Source organism: Ambystoma mexicanum, chromosome 8 (assembly GCF_040938575.1).
Source record: "Ambystoma mexicanum isolate Mex_15411 chromosome 8, UKY_AmexF1_1, whole genome shotgun sequence".
Lineage (NCBI taxonomy): Eukaryota > Metazoa > Chordata > Amphibia > Caudata > Ambystomatidae > Ambystoma > Ambystoma mexicanum.
Window position 1 is genome coordinate 579,886,835 of NC_090929.1, and position 24,312 is coordinate 579,911,146.

General features: G+C 44.1%; 1 protein-coding gene and 1 non-coding gene across 5 annotated transcripts in view; both read left to right on the plus strand.

The window, feature by feature from the left end:
* The window catches only part of KCNAB2 (potassium voltage-gated channel subfamily A regulatory beta subunit 2), a 1,347,681-nt gene that overhangs the window by 178,906 nt on the left and 1,144,463 nt on the right, over positions 1 to 24,312 (plus strand). The gene's annotated exons all lie outside the window — the stretch shown is intronic.
* On the plus strand, positions 20,503 to 20,617 carry LOC138474963 (U5 spliceosomal RNA). Its single transcript, XR_011269173.1, has one exon. It is a non-coding gene; the product is annotated as a U5 spliceosomal RNA (small nuclear RNA).

Consider the following 24,312-nt stretch of genomic DNA (forward strand, 5'->3'; position numbering starts at 1 on the left):
TAATGCAAACTCTGGCTATTTCAATGATGTTCCTTGGAATCAGCCATGACTACATCATTCCCATGACATCATCACCATAATGACATGGGAAGCAAGGTCATGACATCAGTATGCTATATTGGCCACCCAGTACTGGGCCGCCACACATGGAAAGGACACAATGGAACATACAAGCTTTGAATAGTGAGGATTTCAAATGTTCTTACAGTAATTGTAAATTACAAACCAAGCTAACAATTGGTTATTCTGAGAATCATCATACTTTATACCAATTGAACAATCCAGAGATTGTGTTGTTTTCAGATATATGAATCATTTATATGGAACAATTCTTCATTTTTTTGGCACATTTTAATTTATTTAAAATTATATTAGCAATATGTTTTCTTTTTATCAACTGCAATTGTGAAAATCAAATCACAGTGAAAATTAACCACATGCAAACTGGATTCTTTAAATACGCATGAGGAATTGAGACCAGGGTGTAACCTCAGCCCAACCCTATACAAACTGTAAATTATCTCCCTACGTTGCAAGAGGAATTCCAGATACCTGGTTTGATATTGAATGACTTAGTAGTGAAGTGTATGTTTTATACAGATGACCTGGTCGTACTGCACCCACCACGAAGAGACTCCATTGGAATCCTAAACATCTCAAAGAATATTGTAAAACCTAGGCTCTGAAGGTGAACCATAACGCAGACCAAAATCATGAATAAAGTAAAGAACAATTGCAACAAATTCAAACTTTTTTTTAATGGCACTGAAAATGCAGCATGTTGAAAACTACACTTACCTAGTTCTCAGATAAGTGCATATGGAAGTTGTAAACTGTCAATAAAAGCACTTAAAGAAAAAGTGCTCTATTCATTCCCTGCCATCAAGAAGCAACTAGCATACTTCATTCTACTAGTAAAATGAATCCAAAAACCTTTGACAGCACTATCGCCCCATTCCAGTTTTCGTGTTTGATGTGTAGGGTCGAACACTAAAAAAGTATGCTGAATGAGACCACTCTTCCACAGAAACGTTGCACCTTCAGCCTTGCAAACCGGTATTTTGTGTGCAGAGGAACTATATAAGTTGTGGGTGCTGAGCAGAATTGGGGAGATTCCCCCTTCTGCTCAACATCAAAGTGCATTATAAAATGGTGGTGCCATATCAAGCAGTAATCCAAAGTCCCTCTGCTACCATGCACTACAAGACTAAACGGCATAACCCTTGAAACTATCCCTTGAACAACATATTACAGAGCTGCAGCCATTCAGCAGCAGTGCCCCATGCTTTAAAAGCCTTGAAAACCAAATAAAATCGAAGATATTATCTCGGGACTTAGAAAAGGCTCTAAAGAATGAATACATCAAGAACTGGATAGCAGAACTAGGACAGTAAAACCCTCACCAAAGTTCACTGGCTCCCACTGCAAGCATGTACCACCTATACCTCCAGCTGCACCTTCTGCAAGGTTGTCGGCCTCCGGTCCCCAAGCTACCCTGCTGAGAACCTCTGCATCTTCGGAGGTCTATGATCCACCAGAAACCAGGATATATGTAGAATTGAACTCCACTAGTGCAGAGTGGAAAGAACCAGAAGACAGGCCTTCTCTATCTAGCCCTTCAGATTCTGGAACATCCTAATTGTCAACACCAGTCTCACTCGCTCACTTCTACATTCCTGGAAGGAGCTCAAGACCCTCTTTTTCAAGGAATGAGTCATTCTTAACCTCTTGGTCCATACACCCTCAATGCCAAACCTAACTCTAGACTGGGCGACCTGCTCCTCCAGTTTCCTACCCTAGTTGCTTGTAGATCCCTTTCTTCCAAATTGCCTGCCTTCCTCCGGTGTTAGAATTATGGAGAACACGGGCAAAACTTTAAACTTGCAGATTGCCTGTGAATCAGGTTTTGACCAAAATTAGGTAAAGACTCACTGACTACAGGCCGAGGGAACACAAGGTGTAAAAAGAGATTGGCTGACACAGGGCGAACAGAATTTGTCAGCAATGTGGCTTGGGAAAAGTAGAGAATGATAGACACTGTCTTCTGCATTGTTTTACATACAAAGACATTCAGGACAATTCTTTACCCCACAGTTTGTGGGAATAAGGAAGCCTTTGCATGTAAAATAGGGCAAGAAGTGCTCTGCTTCCTCATTAGACAGCCACCAGAATTGGAAGAGAATAACAACACTTTGTGCATGTCTCCAAAGGAGAGAAAGTGCATAAAGCAATATGGACTTTCCTTTTATAAAAAAGCAGAAAACCAAAAGTATCACCACTGAAGATACTGTAACATGCATGCACCCCATTTATTTTATACTTTGGGAATATATGTCTAACTTGTCACGACAATAAATTATGTTGTATTGCATTGACCCAACAGAAGGTGAGAATATCTGAGAGACTGGCAGAGCAAACAAGTTGTTATATGCCTAGATGCATGTCGGAGCAAACAGCTATATCCCTGAAGGCAAAGTGGTATGGCCACTATGTGCCAGGGAGTGTGTTAGTCACCATATGCTTCGGTGTGAGCTGGGAACTATATTACTGAAAGCGAGCTGGCACTAGCTAGCTAGAAGTAGCCTATGGCTCAACGAGTTGTAAAGTACCTGTCCGTTATCTGTACCTGCGCCCTGATGCCTGTGGGCTTCGGCGCATTATAAGCACACATAAACATAAATAAGTAAGCTGGTTACTATATGTCTGGGAGTTGACCAGAATCGTGCCGGTTTCTTTAGCCTCTGGGTTTGTTTTGTAGTGGACAAAAAGCATGCTGTGTGTTAATTCCCTTTAGGCTCTGTTAGGAAGCGTGTTGGGTGCTATAACTCTGAGACTGTATTTAGAACCAGAGACCCAGAAGGAGATTGGTGTTCATACTACATAGAAGACCCTAGGTGTGCCACACTTTTTGCCTTGATAGTGCAGAGAGGGACATCATTTTCAGTTGCAAAGAACGCAGTGGAACCCAAAAGGCTTTATCTCTATACCCATCTGGCCAAAATAACGTCTTATATATTTTTGTGTCTTGTGTTGGATCTGCCACTCTACATAACTGCTGCAGGACAGCTCCTGTAGCACAGCCTCCTTTTATTTCTATTACCAGGTGTGAATAGGTAGGTTAGTATTCAGATTGATACACCGGTACGTTCTTGTTGGTATGGGATGAGAGGAGAGATTCACAGCTTGTGAGTGTTACCCAGTGTGAGGAATATGGACAATTCGTCCCTTCTAACCAGAGGGGATCCATCCCCTTTGAGGCTAGGGAGGTGAACCTGCTACGCAAGACCATCTCTAGGGGTCTTGGTAGGTGGGACCTCACTGGGAGTGAATCCCCTCTTGGGGACAAGGACTCCCATTCCAATGTGGAACTCCCAGTCTGAACCACCCTATCTGCCTAATTGGATGTTGGAAAGACTTTGGTATCTTGTGCTATGACTATATTCAACAAAGATCCTTCTTTGTCTCTATTGACTTTAGGTAATGCTCAATGTTGCCTGAGTGCCATAATCAAGGAAGACAGACAAAATTCCTTTTGTTCCAATGATGTGTTTATGGAGAATGCTGACTGTGAATGGAGGAGAGACTCCTACAGAGGGAGGAAATCAAGCACTACACCGAGGCAAGCATCTGTAGCAACGACATCCTGAAGGGACAGAGCCACGTTGATCCTTGGAGCCAGATGTGGCGTGAAGGAAGTGAAACCGCTAGTTGGAGGCTGGGCAGCGGGTACCTTGATCGAGCAAGAGGCTCTGGTCAAGGGGGGAGAGACGATGGGAAGACAACTGTCTTCTCTGGTGGCGTGGCCACTGAAAAGCAAGCAGTGAGGGGGGGGGCTTGGCGCCTAGCAACCGATGCCGAGACAAGAGACTGGAAAGGAGCCCGGGTTCCCGAGCTTCACCGGACAAGCGCCTTTTCTGCTCAAGGAGGAACCGACAGGGAAACGGATGCTACCGACTTGTGAAGGCGAGCAAAGGCTATGACAGCTGGTTTCCAGGAGTACCGAAACTGACGCAGGTCTGTGAGGGACCTGAAGATGTCTCCCAATCTAGTCCCGGGGGTCTGTCATCCAGGTGGCCAGGACACGGCCATCGCTGACAAGTACAGGAGGATCACCTGGATGGGGGGGGCCCCGGGAAGTGGAATGGGAACACTGAAGGGTGAGACCCATGTTCCCCTTCTATTGACCCCTCTTCCCTATCCTGTTACATAGGATACTCAACCTCTCGACCCTTCCCGCCTTTTCTTACACAAACACTTTCGTACTTCATGAAACACAACAGACTAACGTTAGGGCCCGTTACCTGACATGTCACAACGTGAAGTTCAGTCAAAGTCGGGCAATTGACCTAAGTCACTCACACCTGATGGGATAAAAGGTGTAGCATGTGAGGAGCAAGGCAGACCGCATGACGAGAGAGCTAACTCAGCACGGCCGTTCAGTAGGAGGATAAAGACGGCACAAATCGAGAGGTTTCCAAGGAGATAAGTGACTTTGCCCTTTTTGACAGAGGCCCGTGAAACCTCCAGAGAAGAAATCGTAAGACCACGAACCATAGCCAGTGTGTGTTGCAGCAGATGTCAATGGTACCCGGGCGCCTCCTCTGCTGACAGCCAAGCTAGGGAGAGATGCGTGGCCCAATGGTACCGGCCTTGACTCTACAGACAAAGCCAAGCCGTTCATCACAGTTGGTGAGTCGAGAGGAGAGCCAATAAAGAAACCGAACTGTGTTGAATGAAAGTAGCAATCGGCTAATTAAAGAAAGTAGAAAGAACTTTTGATACGTAAAGGGGAAACCCAGCATAAGTCACACACCACGTGGATGTTCACTCGAGAAACTCTAGGTGATTACCCTGCTGTTGAACTACAGTAGCCAGAGGGCCTTGGGAGAAAGGGTCAAAAGGGCTTAAGGTGGTCATACAGAGGTCTTGTAAAATCATCTGTACAGTCGAAAGCCTTTGACTGACAGATGATTGTGAAACTAAGGGAAGCAAATCCTGCATCGTAAAGTTGGCAAGAGTGAACCCGAACCTGGGATGCCGAGAAAAGTGGGTGAAGTCGGAAGTCCCGATTTAACAGTGTGTTGACAAGCGTAAACCTGGCAGAGGAATGTACACAGAATAAACTGTTTAAAAGGACATTAAGATTTGTGAGTGTTACAGGTGAAGATTGTGTTGAAAGCCATAGTGAACCCGGCGGAAGGAGGCTAACAATCGAGAGCGATCTGAGCCCAAACGAAGGGGAATCCAAGGGTGAAAAGGCATCACCCGACCAGCAAGCTGAAAGGAAATTTTATTTATCTCGTAGAAAACATCAGGTCCTTGAAAGCAAGAGACTTTCTTTTGTAGAAAAGAGAGAGACTTAACTACCGAAATCCCTGATATGATAAACTGAGAAGGGAACTGTTAGCTCGTGTTGCCAAAGCTCGAGCTTGTGCTGTGCTCCAGAGTCCTACCTTGTCCTGTGCTCAAAACGTGGGGAAGGGAGACCAGACTACCGCATCCTGATTACTATTTGTGAACACTTCTTTCTTTCCTGTGAACCCTGTCCCACACTCTTTTGTATTTAGCGTAAGGCTTGGCAATATGTTTTTCTTAGTATAGGTCCTTTTATTTGACGAGACGCCACTGGGACTGCCTTATTATTATTTGATGGTCGTAGCTTGCTCCCATCTTAGATTTAGGCTTAGATTAGGCGTTTTCTCAACCCGCATATACAGTTTAATAAATACCCTCGAACTGTGATCACCTGTGTCTGTCTTTACTGTTGCCACCATGAGTTTCCTTATAGGTACGATAGAGTGAAAAAGATAGGAACACTGTAAATCCAGGCTGGAATAGCCACCAAAATCACAAGAATTTAAGAGAAGTTAATGGGCACACAGCTCCGCTAAAATAAAGAGATACAAACATTGTATATCAAGGCTGGAATAGCTGACAAGACTGTTAAAGAAGGGCAAACCTAAGTCCTACGCTAGAAGCGAGTGAAAGGAAGGTGGATGCTCTGCAGCAACACGAGCAAAGTGCATGAGGCCACAGGAAGCTATATTACATGTGCGGGCAGGCGCCCTTAGATACATTTGTCTGATTGCGAAACAAGATGCTCAACACATCCTCAGCCGACTTTTTTTATTTGGACTTGACGGGCACCCTTAGCTTTAGTTTGGCTGGGTAGGGAACTTCCCTTATAGTGATAGGGCTAGTGAGGCATTTTGGTTCTTTTATTTAAATAAACCTAGTTAACTATGACCCACTATAGTTAGAGTCCTCCTCCTGGTTCACCACACCACCCATTGCCTGCCTCATCTCCAAAAAACACATCTTCGACCCAGCTCTATCAAGCATCAACATAAAACATGCTCCTGTAAAGGGACTCATAGTTATTTAAGTTATTTCTAAGCTGTCTTCTAAGAGTTGATGGATTAGTTGCAGTTGTAAATGGTGTAGTACACATGTCTTAACCAAGTGTGCCTTTAGCAATGCGTTTCGTTCCTTGATCAGAAAGCCAGTTGGAAGCCAGCATTGACAAAGACAACAGTTTTGGCTTTTGTATAGTTACTAGATAGGCATTTGCCACGCGCTGCTATCACATTCCCAGATAGTCCCACCAATTTCCTGCTGATTCCATCTTGTGGCTATGTAGTACCATGCATAAGAAATACATATCTCTTTCCTAAACAAAAGCCACATCCCTTGACTTTTCCAATATTGGTTTGTATGTGGGAGTGGAAAGGCTAGGCTAGTAAGTAGGGGTTGCATATGGAGAAACAATAGTTTTACAAATAGATTTTGGGCATAGAGATATTGAGGGTTGGTACATGGGACACAGAACTTGCCTAAAAAAACACTGGACACCCTGGTTTATTTCTGTCATTTCATTTAACATGTTAAAAAACCGACTGGTTATGTTCTGCTCTTGCTCCATGACCTCTGTTCCAGCTTCATCCTCTTTCTTGGGTTATAATGTAGCATTCAACACTGGGCTTTTTCCGATGTAGCACTGTGAAGAGCAATATGCATATTCATACTTCAACTGTTGTACTCCATCAAGCAGCCCTCGTTCTACAATGATTCTTAAATAATGTGGGCAAAAGTGGAAACACAGTCTGGCCTTAAAGTGGAACCTCGGACTTGCAAAAACAATTGTTCCCACCAAATAAAAAAAGCAAACCAAACAATTGACAGCAGCAATAATGCTCATGTTTTGCAATCCGTATTTTGAGCTGATCTGCAAGCAGGGTTCTCTTGTGTTGTAGTCCTTTTGTTTGTTTCTGGCTTTCTTCCTAGGCCCCACCATTGGAAATGGGATAAGGCAGTCGGGTCTCCCTGTGCCTCTGTCCTGGCAGCCTCCTCTGAGTACTTTCCCTCTGCCTTCTCCCATCGACCTTCATTACCTGTCCCTTCCTCCCCACTCCCCTGTCCGCCCATTTGGTTCTCATTGGTCCGTGTCCCCCCACGTGACCCGAACAGTTGCATTTCAGAGGCCGTCCCAAGTCAAAGGGCGGCACCCTTCTGTGCAGCTCACATCCCTGTTTGCCCTTGTTCGCCCATAGATGCCCGACACAGCACCCTACGGCAACAACTAAGGTAAGGTGGTACGGGCGGCCATTGCTTTGCTCAATTAAAACCCTGCCATTCATTACTACCTTCAAATCAGAGCATTGTGTAGATTACCTGCTGCACTCCTTAGGTAGCTTGATAGATGTATTTTGGAGGGCAGACGTGTTGCACTTGAGATATTTTCGAGGTGGTCAGTGGGTTGCACTTACATTTAATGGAGGGCATGAAATGTGTTGCACTTAGATGGATTCTGGGGGTGGGCAATCTATTGCACTTATGTGTATTTAGAGGTAGTGTGAGGGATCAGTAATGTGAGGCGGACAACTGCTTATAGATTTCTCAAAATATGCCATTTTATTAAAGAAATGATATAAAGAAAATACCTTGCTTGCCCTACTCTACAGAGGAATCCCCTACCTAGTCTAAAGGCTAAGGAAACATTCATTAGCATGGGAAAACTGGCCCTCACACTAAATAAGAATTATACAAAGGAAGTATTTTAGCACCCAATATAATAAACCTTATTAACGCAATGTCTGAATGGCCTTCTCCTTTCCTGGGTAAGGGCCATTCCCCAGGATTCAACGTTAACTCCAAAATGTTCAGCAAAAGAAAGGTTTTGAACCAGTTCTTGAAAGTTCTAAGTCAAAGAAAAAGTTAATCAAACAAAAATCCACTGGTTACAACTTTGTTCCTCGATGAAAAGATCCCCTTCCAGAAAAAGAAATAGCATCAATGGTAATTCTGGTTCTGATGGTAAATTGTCTCTTCTTCAAGCTAATTTGTCACAGTTCAGGGGAAGGTGTAATATTCCCCAATGTCAATAATAGACAATTTTTTAGGACTTCTTCAGTTACAACTTTACATTTGGTATATTTGTCAGGATGTATTTGTCAGGATGTTTTATCTGTGCTGCTGCTTCTATTTTCAACAATCACACTTCCACTGTGAGTACTATGAGAACAAAAAGGTTTTCAGTTCTTTGCAAAAAAGAGACAGTGAAGGGGCAAGTCGGAGAGAGACGGGAAGTGAATTTCACAAGCGTGGAAGAGCAACTAACAATGCCTGCCATGAAGTAAGAGATGTTATCACTTGGAAGGTGGGGAACATGTTTATTAGGAGTAGCTCGAAAACCTCCAGACATGATCTATCGGCTAGCCAGATTTTGGGGCTAATCTGATCTGGATTGATAACGGAGGTGAACAGAAACATGTTGAGAAGAGAAGACAGCACAATGGTTGAACTGAAACTAGTTTACATCTGAAGTATGATGCATGAGAGTTCAAAGGGTTTGAGGGCATCAATGTGGATGAATATATAATCTTTCCAGCTCTGATGTTCAATCGAGAAATGTTAGCCATTCTTGTAAGGCCGGTATTTCTAAGGACTTTTTTTCTGCTGTAGAAAACATGGAATGTGGTGATGTTAACATTATTGTAGCATTCATGTTTTTTCTTTTTTTTTTAATGGTTTTGTATTGAAAATTAGTAGGTGTTTGTATATTGAGAATAAAATAACACATAAAGGACCAGCAGTAGCATAAGTGATTCCTGTGGAGAGTTGTCATTGTTTATTCTGGTTCACGCTAGTAAACATTTATGTTGGTGGTAGGGGACCGAGGCATGGTGCACCTGAAGTCCCTGATGGTCTAGGGAGCCCACCCTGCCCTCCGCTGGTGTCCGTGACTGGTTTGGGGACTGCTGCATAGGAGCTCCCGCTCTTGCCTCTGCTGCTTCCCCTCCTTCTGCGCTAGTTGTAGGTCTGCTGTTGGGGGAAACTGGGTCAGGTGGTTTTCTTTCTCCGTTGGAGTGTTCAGGAGTTTCCTTGTGGGTCGCTGCTAGTTTTTCGCTTTGTCGGTATTTGCTTTCAGGATTTGTTGTTTTCCTGATAGGAGAAGAAAACACTTTTCAAGCATTTGAGGTCCTAGACATTGGGTGATGCAATTTGGTACTGCCTGTGAACAAACTGACACATGGAGAGGGAACAGGAATTGGGGCCCAACTGCCACTGTCTCCCTTTGTGGTAGGACTGGCTCTGGATTTCTTATTGGTAGGCCTCTCATCCCAGTCTGAGAGGGGTTCCCATGCCCTTTTGACAAGATCGGCTTACTTACCTCGAAACACAAAGTGAATGTTGTTAGTCACTGACCAGTTTGACTGCTGACCTTGTATGTTTCACAAAGTACAGGCCGGAGAGTACCAAGATATTTTGATCATCAAACAAGCACTTTGCAGGGCTAGATTACTTAGGGAAGAGGTTTCAATGCAGGTCCACTTCTGTAGGTCTTAGTCTAATGGCCATCGCTCAAATTTTGTATTTTGAATGCCTAATGATGGTCTCTCAGAAACCCAAGGCCAGGGAGAGCTTGAGTTTATCACGGGCAAAATGAGGTTTTAACTTCATCCTTGTGAAAGGGAGCTACATCACAGTGAACTTGTAGATTGTGCGGTGGGTATAGGAATCTCAGGAGTGTAACATTTTGTCTCATTGATTTTTGTCCAGATTCTAAGATGATCCCAGCGTGGCTTATATGCTTAAATGATGAAGGCTGCTTAAAGGATAGTTCCGGGACTTTTTTTTTATTGTCCCTAGGGTTCGGCCATGTGTTTTTAAGCATAAATCGGGAGATCGTAGAAAACTTTCCTATGGACCATACCCGACTTTTCGTCCATTAACGCACTCGAAATCAGCCGCCATTTTCTGATAATCCTCTCACTTGCCGCATCGCCCTGGCTCACCTGCTTTTGCGGCACTAAATCAAATCCCCCGCCCCTGAAACAGACTTTATCAAAACATTCATATTCCCCGCCTCTATCCGTGACGTGACTGAGCTGCGTAGGCAAACGCGCCCAGGCGTCTTCTACGCGACTCCACACAGAACCCGGAAATCAACACAGATGAGCTCACACAACACAGCACGCCACAATCGGGAATATGAAACTGTACTTTTAAATTAAACTTCAAGATTGTAAATTTGGTAAAGTACATTTATTTGACATCAAATGTTTTGAGAATATTCAGCGATTTTCATTTTTATTTGCTCACGTTCCAAAAAGTTCGTTTTGAGGCACGCAATGTTCCTTTGCTGTACACAGGGTCTTAGATCATCTCACAATACAGCGCCACAATTCGGAATATGAAACTGTGGTTTAAAAGCAAACGACAAGATTGTACAATTGGCAAAGTACATTTATTCGACATCAAATGTTTTGAGAATATTCTGGGATTTGCATTTTTCTTTGCTGTCGATCCAAAATAGTTCGTCTTGAGGCAAGCGATGTTCGTGTGCAGTACACAGGGTGTTGGTTTACGATAAAATAAGCTCTTCGGTCGCACTGATAATCGTATGGCTGTTCCAACAACGAGGCACTAGGCCACCACAACGGTCTGTATGTTGCATCTAGCCGTTAGTACCGCGTAAGGGCATACTTGTACTTGGCGATCGTCCCATAAAATGGTCAGGGTGGTAACGTTGTTCACGCGGAGAAGCAACTGGCGGTTAAAAAACCCATCCGCCGGTGTCTGGTACTCGTGACACATGCAGTAATGCATGATGTACCTGTTTGAAAAACATAAAAAATGAAATTAGTCTCACCATCAGATCTTTATTAAAATTATTCATTTTATATATTAGGTCGGGAAATTATTTCATAGCTAGGACAGTGCAACTGGGTATTATACATCAAGGGGTGGCTGTAGGATACTGAGACAGTCCCCCAGTGCAGGGGTTGACAGGGAGGCAGTGCAGGTGGAGAGTGGAAGGGCCCAGGACCGAGGTCGCAGACAGTGGACCAGTTGTAGCAGGGGAGAGGGAGAGAGAAAGCAGAAGCAAAGAGGAAGGTTTTGAGGTGCTTCCGTAAAAGGAGATGGTTCTCCTCAAGATAGTGGCGGTACAAAACAATATGCCACATAGAACGAACAAGTACAACTTAACCCGTCTTTAAAGCTACTGTATAGTAATTAAATTGCGGTATAAACTCATCTAAAGAGTTACTTACATTATATTTGCATTTTCCATTGTGTCTGTGCGTAGGGCAGCCCCGAAATACCACTTCTTCTATGCCGACGTTATTTCTTCTAATGAACCAACATGAAATGGCTTCATTATCGTTTCTTACGTTATTGCCCCACACCCCCAAAAAGAAGTCTTTCGGGATGGTCCCGGCCTGTCAAGGTCAAATAACAATACAACCTTATACTGAGTCGTGGGCCATTCCGGCACCCGAGCAAAAAATCAAAGCAGCTGACCTTCACTTCGAACGAGCGCACATTCCTATTTAGCAACATTCAGTGTAAGGCCATCTCACAGGACTTGAAATTTACACTCCATTTTTGCATTTTGTCTGCGTGCTTTGCAGCCCCAGAGAACCATAAATACGGAGACATTCTATATTTTTTGAAAAATGATTTATAATACTGTTTGGTTTAATTTAATGCGCAGATGAACAAGGTTGGATAGACACATTGCATGTACACTGAGCAATCACTTTAATTTACACATTACATAGATACACATATTCAATGGGCCTGCGACATGAGGAGACTCGAGAGAACAGACAATCGAATTACAATCATTTAAACCGTGATGTGTATTTCTCAATGAGCTCTTCTTTAGGTGGACATGGAACAGAGGCAATGTTGGGTGGCAATGCAGTTGTCCCCTGCACAGGTTCGTTCACAACTCCATTTATGTGCCTATCTAGGACGTCAACAATAAGTCTCTCAATAAACTCATATTGCATATCCTCACACTGGTTTGATCACCCATTGTTTACTTCTTTTAGTGAAGGCTTTATTGTAGCGAAGCGTCCCTAAAGTTCCGGTCGTCCTACTTTGTTGACGTCCAACATTATGGTTATGTGCCAAGACCGCTAGAAGAGTCCGATTTATCATGCCCTCCATGCCAAAATGCAATCGTTTTGGCCTGTACTTTAGGCACATATTGTGGAACACCTCCAAATCTCCTGTGTGGCAGAATTCCGTGAGTCCCCTCAAATCTCTTGTTATAGTTTTATCAAATACAATCTTTTCAATGGCTTTGTGAGTGGGTGATGAAGGAATCAACCACTTCTTCTTCCGTGCCTCCTCTGTGGACAAATGGCCATGTTCACAATTGTGGAAATGTTGGTTTGTGTTCCAACGGTGAACGTTTGTGCAGTGTAGCATTATTGACCGCCATTTTTCCAGTAGAATTTCCAACGACCCTCCACATGTTTTTGAGCTCCACCAAAGATGGTTGCTGATTGACTTGGACCACTGTGAAATACCTTGCGTTTCTTTTTTTTTACCTGCAGCAGACATTTTTTTTATTGATTGTTTTTGCAAGATGCCAAACGTCAAATTGGTGATTTATATTTTTGTACTCTTCTCTCATTGTCTTGGCAATTGAAACGTGTCTGTCCGTGGCTATCAGGTCGATCACCATTCCCCGCGATTGTAGTTCTTGCAATGATGCTACAAAGCCAACTTTCTCCATGGCCACTGAGGATGTACTTTGTGACACCTGCACGACCACCGAACTCACAATTTTCTTACTTTCCATGTCCTGAAAGTGGTAGGTGCAGTACTTGGCTGAAAATCCTGGGCTGTCGCACTGTCCATCACCGGCTAGCCTGAACCGTTTGCCCGCGAATGTACTATCAATAGACATTTTTTCCATTCTCCAAGCTTCGCTAATGGCTGGAAATAGATAATCGGTTTGGTATTTGTAGAACTGAGTTTTCGCAATGAAATGGATTCCCACAAACTGAAAGAAAGACTCTAACTTTTTAAAACTTGAACCACTAAAAAGTGCAGCCGCTGCACAAAGTAGATTGCCTGCTGGCAGTTGCCCCAGCATGGGTTGTGCAGACCATGAGAAAGGATGATATTTTGTACAGGTGGCATGTATTTTAAGGTTAGTGCCTCGAATTGCACGAGTCACATTGATCAATGGCTCCCCACATACTTCCCCACCAACCGAATGCCCACATTTCATCCGAATAATAATATCAATCAAACAACTATCGAATACAATGAATTTGGCCTCTTTCCTTATACTGTCACTCTGCATCCCAGCCGGTTCGGCCTGTAACGTTGAGGACATGTCACTCACATGAAAGGTAGAATCTATGATATCGTCTTCCGCTATGTTCAGTGATATTGATGGTGTTTCATTGTCGTCCACTTCATTCTCTTCCATTGCAACATCTGTTCCTTCTCCGGCGATGGGTGAATAAGACAATTTCTTCAACTTTCTCGCGGTCTTAGTTTTTGTGGGTGTGGATTCTGTGAACTGATCTCCGACTGCATCCGAACTACCAGGAGGACAGTCACTATCAATGGCTGGATGTGGTATAGCTCCGTTGTCAATCACTTCATATTCTTCCCATTGGCACGATGCATCTCCAGTCTCAAGTCCCTGCCAAAAGGTTTGACAAGCAACATCTCTCGTTCGCTTCACTGTCTGTGTAGATCTAGTTCGTACACCCACTCGCAACTAGAGGACAGATTGGAAAAGGGATGTTCAGTTTAAACACAACTTACAGTATTGAACTATTAACAGTGAAAAACAACATAATATAGTGACCAGGACACTAACCTTTTTTTGCTTTCTTTTCTTTGAAACTTTCTTGCCTCGAACTTCAACATCAGGACGCTTTTGCTCCGACTCGTGTGTGCATGTCTCCACTTCCTCTTGCGCTGCAACGACTATATTTTCATGATAAGCACATCCATCACGCACTGACGCTCCATCGACTCCCTGAAACATAGAACTTTCATTAGTATGATAATAATATCGAAAACACAAAATGTACTTGGGTACCAATACCCACGTACATCTCAATAGCAAAACACGAATGAACGCTTTGTGTAGAACATTCAAACGACAATTATTCACGCATTGTTGATCTAGTTAGATGGAACTGTCAAGATCCATACCTCGGGCTCCTCATAGACTTCCATTGATGATATTATTGAAGATGATGCTTCAGTAACTCCCTGAAACACAGTAATTGCATTAGTATGGTTTTCTATTTTGTTAAAAAGAACATAAACTTTGTGCAGGCGTCAACGGCTCATCTAAATAGACCTGCACAAATGATCAGTTGTCTAAAATAAATAATGGATATGTAAATATGATTCGATTTGCTCGATCGTTGGAAGTGTCACCACCCAGAGATCTGCATCAACTACTAGGGGTGATGTCCTTGTAGAAGAAGCTACGTCATCTCCCTGAAACATAGTACTTGCGTTAATAAAGATGGAAGTATAGCGGATGTAATCACGTCATATGATTTCGCTTGATCGAACTGTCAGTATCCATACCTCGAAATGCATAAGAACATCAAGGGACGATGTAACTGCGGTGCACACTTCTGCAAGCTGTTGCGCCGACCCGTAACTGCATGCTCCCCCTTCTTCTTGGACTAATGCTCCATCGACTCCCTGAAACGTAGGACTTTCATTAGTAATGAACACAATATTGAAAAAAGAAGACACATAGGAGGGCGACGACAGAAGGACATATCAATGGCTAAAAACGAAAGAAACATTGTGTGTAACAATCACGCTACAAGAATGCAAGATCTGATGATCTCCATCGATGGAACTGTCCGGAAACGTACCTCGAGCATCTGAGTGACATCAACGGTTGTCGTCAATACGTTGGACTCCTCAGCATCTCCCTGAAAGACAGTACTTGCATTATTTTGGATAACAATAATTATAACTGAAAACAAAGACTAGAGGACGAGTACAAGGGTGTACCATTAGGTAAAATAATTACACGATAAATTAAAACTATTGATTTACATGCCTAAAAAAAGTCAGTGGCAGAATAGCCAAGTAAGATTACCCGATAGGCGCTTGAAGTGGCTGATGACTGCAATAACGACACGGATGGAGAATCTTCCGCCTTCATATTGAGTGGATACATAAATGGGGAAATTATTGTTAGCTAATGCTACACACTACCGCAAGGCCGAGAGATAAATACGTAAACTTGACTCACCAGTGGAGGGATGTGGACGAATAGAGTGGGAATAGCGTTTGAGAGCAATTTTCGCCTCGCTCGCGGTGTGTTCTTCTTTATTAGCAATGATGTGGAGTACATGTCTGAGCTAAAGTGCCTGCTGCAGATGCGGTATTGATCACCCCTCTTGTCCGCAAAGACTTCTAGGACTCTACTTTCAAGCTCAGACGGTGGATATCCGCAATATCGGACCCATTCTCTTATCTGATCTATTGTCTTAGGGAAAACATGCATTATAGTACCTTCAGATTTATTATGGGTCTTCGAAGGGCAACCGCCAATGGAACAGGCAGGCATTGTGGAAAGTTCTGAAAAGTAAAGATCAACAATTCTCTATGAATACCAATGTGTTAAAAAATTAAATGACACATAAAAGGTTCAATGCAAGGTTCGTTTTGGTTCTTGGAACTATACACGTTATTCACATGCGGATAAGTATTTGAATAACTTTAAAAGAATAGAAAAATAATTTGACTAAACTCAGAACATGTGACTAGTTCCTTGCATGTACTGTCTTGAACGAAAAGAAATTGGACGCAAAATGATTATGGTACATGGCCTTACCTTGACGAACAAACAGTTAGATGCAGGGATCAGAGTAGTTTCTTGTCGTAGAACAGGGAGCAGTTCACAGGTTGCAAACTGACGAGTTTCCTCGAAGTGGTCACGGAAGTTCACAGAGACGAAGAGCAGATAACCAGCACCTTCACGGGTTGACTAGCAAAGCGCAAAGAAGTTCTCATTAGAAATATGAAGTGAATTCGAAACAGGGGTGTGTTTGTGAATGAATGACGTGTATATGTCGTGGCATTATGCGGTTTGCAGGGGGCCGTCCAGCGTGAGGGGGGATGCTTGGCAGGAGACACGTGGTCTGGAGGTAGACATGGGAACAACAACCCATGCTCTATAGACCACTTTGAAGTGTACATGGTCTTTGGCACCTCTTGGCCTTTATCGCTCCCTGACAGCTCCACTTGGCAGCACAAGTACCCCGGTGCGAACTGCCTTTGATAGGGCGGGGTGTGGATTGGGGCGGTGGTCGTGCAGACAAGACACAGGAAGACTCGTGAATGGAGACACACTTATGTGGATTGCAGGGGGGCGTCCAGCGTGAGGGGGGATGCTTGGCAGGAGACACGTGGTCTGGAGGTAGACATGGGAACAACAACCCATGCTCTATAGACCACTTTGAAGTGTACATGGTCTTTGGCACCTCTTGGCCTTTATCGCTCCCTGACAGCTCCACTTGCCAGCACAAGTACCCCGGTGCGAACTGCCTTTGATAGGGCGGGGGGGTGGATTAGGGCGGTGGTCGTGCAGACAAGACTCGTTTGCCACAGGGCCTCACCAAGGAGAGGCCATCTAACTGCATGTAAGAGGCAGGCTGCAGGATCTAGTACATGGAAGGCAGGGGGGTGAGTTTATAAATACCTCACCCTCCCAGGAGAATATATGGGTGCAGTTCACCCTGGAGACCCTGGATGCCTAGGCAGTTAGCAGCAGGCTGGCCTGTGGTGGCAAGGCGGCACGGGCCAGAGGGGGTCATCTCTGTACCCGGTGCCCAAAAGGATGATTTATTATGATCAACCGTATTGATTATTTACCTATAACCATGTTTTGTATCAATAAAATCCAACGGCCTTTTATTGCCAACGCTTGAACAAAGTGGTGTGGTAAGTATTTTTGGGGGAGGAGGCAAGGCCGGGAGGCTTGATGCCAACCCGCAAAATAACATATGTATGTCTGCTGCATATGGGTTCAACGGTTATGTGGATTGAAGGTGGGCGGCCAGCGTGAGGGAGGATGCTGGCCGGAGACATGTGGTGTGACAAGACAAGGCATAGGAAGACTATTCAATGGAGACACACTAGATTCATTTAAAAAATCAAAACAACCATTGTTAAAATATATGTTGGGTTTTATTTTAGATCTTAATTTCAATTGAACATAAATAATAAACATTACACATTGTAAAGTTCCGGTTGCAGCACATCCAGGGAAAATCCGCGGTATTGTCCACTGTCGCTGGGGAAATGTTGTCTAATGGCAAGTACCGCACAGGCAGGTATTACTCTCCGAACGCGGTGTCCGAGCCTCCCGTGAAGCCACCAAGTGAAGCAACGATAGGCCACCAGCCTGTACCACCTGTGAAAATGAAAGATGCAAACTGTATTAAAATGACAAAACTTTCTTATCACTGTCGATTCAGGTAAAAAAATGTCATTCTGCTTTGAAAAAAATTCTATCTAGAAAATGCACAATATGGAACCAATTTACATGCATTCGAATGATATGTAGATGTAATTTTATATGTGGGAGACGACCATGAAATAGTAGTGGCATCACTGACATCACAACCAGAGTCTACTTACTCGTTACTCGGATTACGCGGACGAACAGTGCCGCGAAGTTCGTGCATAAGCGCCATCATCATCCTCAACACGGTCCGTGAGAGGCAGGCTTCCCTGAACTCTGGCAGCTCGGTGATGCATTGCGGACTTGGCTCGACTTCCGAAATGTAGGCCAAGCACCCGGAATTTTCACGGCAGCAGCAGTTCTCCTCAGTTGGCATTAGCTCGCACGATTGCACGTGCACCAGGTGGAGACGCCGTCCATGCGACATGGTCCAGGCTCTTCATCCGTTGACTGGTCCTCCCAACTGCCGTCCGAATCCCCATCGTTTTCGCGTGCTTGCCTTTCCAGTAGTTCTTCCTCGGTGTACTCGGGCTCGTACATATACGGCATTATTGTAGCCATTGTGTGGTAAAGAAAGTAAAATAATTTACAGAGATGGTACAGGTGTTCACAAGGCCTAGAAGTGGCGAAGGTAGCTGACCAGAGCACAGAAACGAGTCACAGAATACTCAAAGTAACACAGAGAGAATAATGGAATCGAAAATCTGCTGCTGTGTGTTGTGAAACGGTGTGTTTATACTTATTGAGGAAAGAGGCGTCCTGCCATTTCCATGGCGACACGTCATTAGCTGAGGCGCAGCGATTGTTGACATGAAACGTGCTTTGGCGTTGGGAAATGGGCGGTACGCGTCTGCTGATGTCAGGCTCAGGGGCGGGGGATTTGATTTAGTGCCGCAAAAGCAGGTGAGCCAGGGCGATGCGGCAAGTGAGAGGATTACCAGAAAATGGCGGCTGATTTCGAGTGCGTTAATGGACGAAAAGTCGGGTATGGTCCATAGGAAAGTTTTCTACGATCTACCGATTTATGCTTAAAAACACATGGCCGAACCGTAGGGACAATAAAAAAAAAAAGTCCCGGAACTATCCTTTAAAGCTGAGCTTGTGTCAATTGCTCCAGAGGCCAAAACACCTGTGTGTCGACAAACCAAGAACCTGAGTAGTGTTAAATGTACACTACTACATCTATCTGAACAATCACTAGTAGAGATTCAGCTTACCCAATCAAAGAGGTGGGCTTGTGAAAGGGGCCTCACCCCTATTCCGAGTTATAATCAAATATACTTGTAATGTATTTTATTATGTACACCTGTGTCACTAGGTTTGAGTTTTGCACTGTATGTTTTAACTTTTGGAATTATAGATGTGTATACTGACGTGATTAAAAAATAAATTGAATATGAATCAATTGAGAAGTATTTGGAAGGGGTGTATAGTATATTTGTAATCGCCCTGTCCAGTTGTGTTACTTAACAGTATGCTGTTCCCTGGAAGGGACAGGGAGTAGCCAGGTGCCCCGCTTTTGATGAATGTTATATGCCACAGAGACTCTAAATCAGAACTAACCGATGCCCCACAAAGCAGTACAAACTCCATGTCTACGGTGAATGATCCGCCAAAACGGGTGCCTACCATGACCTGACTGTCAACTGCGTGGCTTTGTTGACTGTGTTGGTTGTCTCTACACTGACCCACATCACTGCATTTTTTCTGTTACCTGCAGGCATGGTTCCACTGACTATCCCCTTTTCATGGGAACCTTATCACGCAGGCTCCCCACCAACCCCCTTCTTGACTCTCTGCTCCGGCTCCTCCCACCTGCCCTCTGCACGCTCTACCCCACCACCACCTCCTCCCTGATCCCTCGCTTCTTTCCCATCACCATTTGAGATGTGTCAATGCTGTGCACTCTTTGTATCTTCTCCTTTTTAAGTTCAATACATATCACCTTTGAAAGAAAACCTAATACTCCAGTCTAGTAATACAAAAAGACGGCCAATATCTCGAACGATCCCACATAAAAAAACGGTGTGTCTTGTTTGCAGCTTTGAAAGACCACTATAGGTGTCGCATGACCTAGGTGATGTGTACACATGCAATACAAATAATCCCTTTGGATCGTATGATAAAACGCCATGTCCTTTCTTTCTGTATAAAGTGATAGCTCAACGTACTCCAAAAAGCTGGAACTCTTTCTTACTGAACTTCCCTGTCACTGAGAATGTACTAGCACACGGACACATTACTGGATATTATCTCGATCGGGCACACTGGGGGCGTGGGAGGGGCTGAGCCGACAGGCCTCATATAATAGTTTTCAAACAATAGAAATGCGCCAGTACCATCTGTGCCCTTTGTTTTCTGGCAGACTGCAGTTTCAAGATTACATCACACCTTGTAACAGCAATTCGTGCTATTGTTTCTTTTGACAGTTTCTCGCCAAACCTCCCTGTGTGCAACTGATTTGTCATCTGTAAATATGGAACCAGAGGAGCCGTACAGCGTTCATTCGTTTATTGCGACTTCGCCTTAATCCGTAAAATCCCCTTTTCTCGATGCTCTCTGTAGCTCGAAGCTTATCTTTCAAGTTGAACAAATTGAGAAAACTTGAAAATTCATCAAAACAGAAATTCTAGCTTAAAGCTTCGACGGCTCCGTTGACCAGTAATCTTCCTAATGCGGAAGTTATTCTCAATGTTTTATTTTCGGTGTGCTCTATTTTAGCAATGCAACATAGGGTTCTCTGGTTTCTCTTCAAACCGAATAAATCTTTTGCCTTTTACTAAAGATTTCCGTGGAGAGGAACATTAGAGTTTCACTCAAATTTTTCGAAGCCCTGCCACGTGTAGGGTTACCTATGCTGGTTAAAAAAAAAGAAACATAGGGTTAGGAGACAGTTTCTCCTTCTTTCCATTTCCTAGTTGTGTGAAAAAATGAGCGTGACTCCTATTTGTATAGGCAGGTGGGGTGGAGTGGGGTGGGGTGGGGTATGGGTGGGAATAGTCAACCCATGTATTGTTATGCAAAATTGTTCAAGCTACATTTCATACAAGCAAATGTCATTAGTTATATTATTTTGTAGTATTTACTGATGAAGAAAGTTTACACACACTCAAAAACCCCACATGGCTACTCATTTTTTTTTCTCCATGAACAGGGTGCCAAAATGGCAGAAGTTGCGCATTACAAGACTACTTTACGTTTCTTATGGAAATGCACGTAAATCATTGTCCACTGTCAAAGCTCTCCCCATGAGTTAAACTCTGTGTATATCCGCACTGTCATGCTTATGTTCCCCAACTGGAGGATCGGACACATGTTTTTAAAGTAAGAGTAAGCAGATCGGCGTCCTAAATATAACATCTTCCCTCACTTGCAGGGGCGCAGAGGCAGCTGCAGCATTTTTTGGGGGTGAGGGAGAATCGTAGGACAATTTTAATAAGTGGGTGGCGAGTGGGGCCATGAATGATTATCCAACACCCAATGCCTCTCCAAGAACTTCATGCACTCTTGTCAATTGTGCCTTTTTCCCACTCTGGCTTTGTTACCCCTCACACATAAGCTGTCTCTCTGTTCCCAAATGTCCTGAGGAAATGTAAAGAAGTGATGCATATCCATCAGTGTCGATAAATTACTTGTGCTGGCAGCCAAAATGGGTACCTTCTCGATGTGATGAAGTGACTACAAGGCCCAGCATAACAAGCAAACCGGTATCAACATCTCACCAAGAACTGTGGATAGCTGCAGAAGGTTTTAATGGATTAAAAATGTAAGTCCATTTCACAAAGGGAGTATTTTATAAGCGAATACAAATATTTTACCTGGAAAACAGAAATATTTTTGTAATAACCATTTCTTTGCACCTAGTGGTACTTACATGTACGACTGGTCAAACATATCCATGGAGCTGGATGGGTGAAAGCAGGAGCATAAGGTTCTATGTATTTTTCTTATTTTTTGATGGGAGTATTTCTACTACCCATTTTTATTTTTGGTGCGTATTTGCCTATTCCAGGCAGTAAAAGTGGCTGAAACATCCCTTATCTGTAAGGTTGGTTTCCACTGATCAAAAATACTGGGGTGCAGTAGGTCAGGGCTGAAGTAGTTAGGAAGGATTCCTGGTGCAGGGTGAGGGCCTCGTCTCATCACATTTTACCCAGAGAGGCTGTAGGCTCCTCAGTGGATTGCTCGCTATAGGAAATTTGATATTGATATTCAGCGGTCATTGATTCACTATTTATATTGATTGATCAGATTATAGTCAGTGGGTTAAGTAGTTCTTGCTGGAATATGTGTACAGTTTTCAGGTCAAAGGTTCAAATCCATGCTGGATGGTTTGGGGATGATAGGAGGGCACAGGTTGACTGCCTTTTATTCTTCCAAGGTTGCACTAAAATTGGGTAATAGTGTTACGTTTTTATACCCATTAAGTATACTGTAATTCTGCAGTTGTAAGTGCAACATGAAAAAAGTAATGCTTTTTGCTTTACTGCCCCTTGGATGAATCCACGAAAAAAAGCTCTTATGGTCTTAGTGGAGGCATCAGTGTCTTGTGCCTGCGTTGCTAGGCACAGAAACTTAATTTGCATGTAGTCTGACAAGTTGGCCTGTTCCGTGACCGTGCATTGGTGGCAAGGGAAGTCAGGCACACACTACATGATTGTAGATGGTATGCACTCTAAGATGTTTTCCCTGCATACCTGAACTGTGCAGTCGAACAGGGTGAGGTTGAAAGAGGGGTTTGAAATTGTGAAACTGTGTAACCCAGCCTCTGGAGACAGAATAACCATAGATTGGCCCAAAAGTCAAATGAGCATTGCAACCAATGGTAAAGGGGAGAACCAGGAAGAGAACAGTATAAAAGGAGAGTGAATGAGAGATGAAGTGTGGAGGACGGATGTTGGTGGAGTTGCTGTATAGTGCAGATGAGGTATTGGTTGTGAGAGAGTGGTATCAGTTGAGTGTAGTGTGGTGAGAGGGGGATATAAAAAGAGTGGGATGTAAAAGGTGAGTGAGAGGTAGATACCATGCTGGAGAGGGTGGGAGGAGTGGGGGAATTGGAGAGAAAGTTACGACTAATTGAGTATCTGATAGGAGAGTGTGGAAAGAGTGCAAGGCGTAGTGGAAGAGATGGGCAGAGAGCCTGTTAAGGTTAGGGCACAGAGGCATGGATTGCAAACTGTGAAGGAGTATGGATCGGAGAAACAGAAGGGAGCAAGAAAGGAGAGGAAGTCCAGAGGAGAGAGAGGGGCAAGTGAGAGGAGAGTGTGAGGCAGAAGGAATGGTGCGTTTATGGAAAGGGGGAGCGAGACAGAGATAGAGTGAGTGTGTGTTTGAGAGAACAGACCTGGTTGTCTGTCTTGCACAAGAAAATTGCCATTCCTATTGAGAAAACCTGGAGAGTGTTAGTTTAGGGATCCCTTAGAAGAACCCCAGAGTGAGGCAGATGGATTTGACTTTAGGCCCTCACTTGGAGCTATTGTTTACATAGTAGGTGTTACTTGATCGCTAGTTGCTAAACCAGGGGTTAGTAAAGTCTGAGTTGGGGAGGATGGGGTGCGTGGGAGGTTAAGTTAGCCAATTTTCAAAATAAAAACATGTCAACCATCTTCTGGGGTCTTCGAGTTGTTGGGACAGTTTGTGACACTCGTTGGACAATGAAGTGCAGTCCAGAGTGTGGGGCATGCTTGGAGGAGTTGAGGGTTGGTGACCTTGGAAGCAAGGCTGCTGATCTCATTGCAACCATGAAAAATGGATGTGTGCCTGGTGATAGAGGGGGTGCAGAAGGGTGTGATATCCGATCTGGTTGTTCTAGTTTTCTTGCACACACACCTTTTCTCTATTCTTTTCCCTTCATTTTCCCTCTGCCTCCTTCTCCCATATTCACCCACCAACCAAGTCCCCACTCCACTCTGACAGGATTAGTGAGGGCGGGTTGTGTAGTACTTGAACATTTGCGGTGGGTCAGGGTGCACTTGGACTACAAGGAGGAAACGTGTTGGAGTTGGTGACATTAGGTGGATCCTCCTTTTCCATCCAAGCACCCACAATATGGAATGCGGTTCCCCTTAACATCTGCCGCTCAGAGGATCACCTTTCCTTCCAGAAGGCCCTCAAGACCCGAATTTTCCCTGCGTCCTGACAAACCTATTTTCTTGCATGACCACACAATCCACCTCCCCGAGGTCACACCGCTGCTGGCTTCTCTTCCCTTTTTCCACTGGTCAGGAGCTTGGCCTCGACTGCAGAGCTCTGCCAACCATTGCTGGATGTCCCTGACATTGGGGATCAGCATATCTGCAGCTATGTGTTGCCAGGTTCGAACTTCCCGGGCTGGGCTGGCTCCACGCCGGCTGCTCTCTCCATTTATCATCCTTCCTCACTTTTTATTTCCTGTGGCTGGATACTCCCAAGCGTAAAGTTAGAGTCCTTCTTTACTATTGCTTTAATCTTTATGCCTCCTTGGGGCCAACCCTTCTCAGTGGTATGGTCAGGCAACCTGTTATTATTCTGCAGGCTTGTTTGACTCTACTTCATCTTGGTTATCC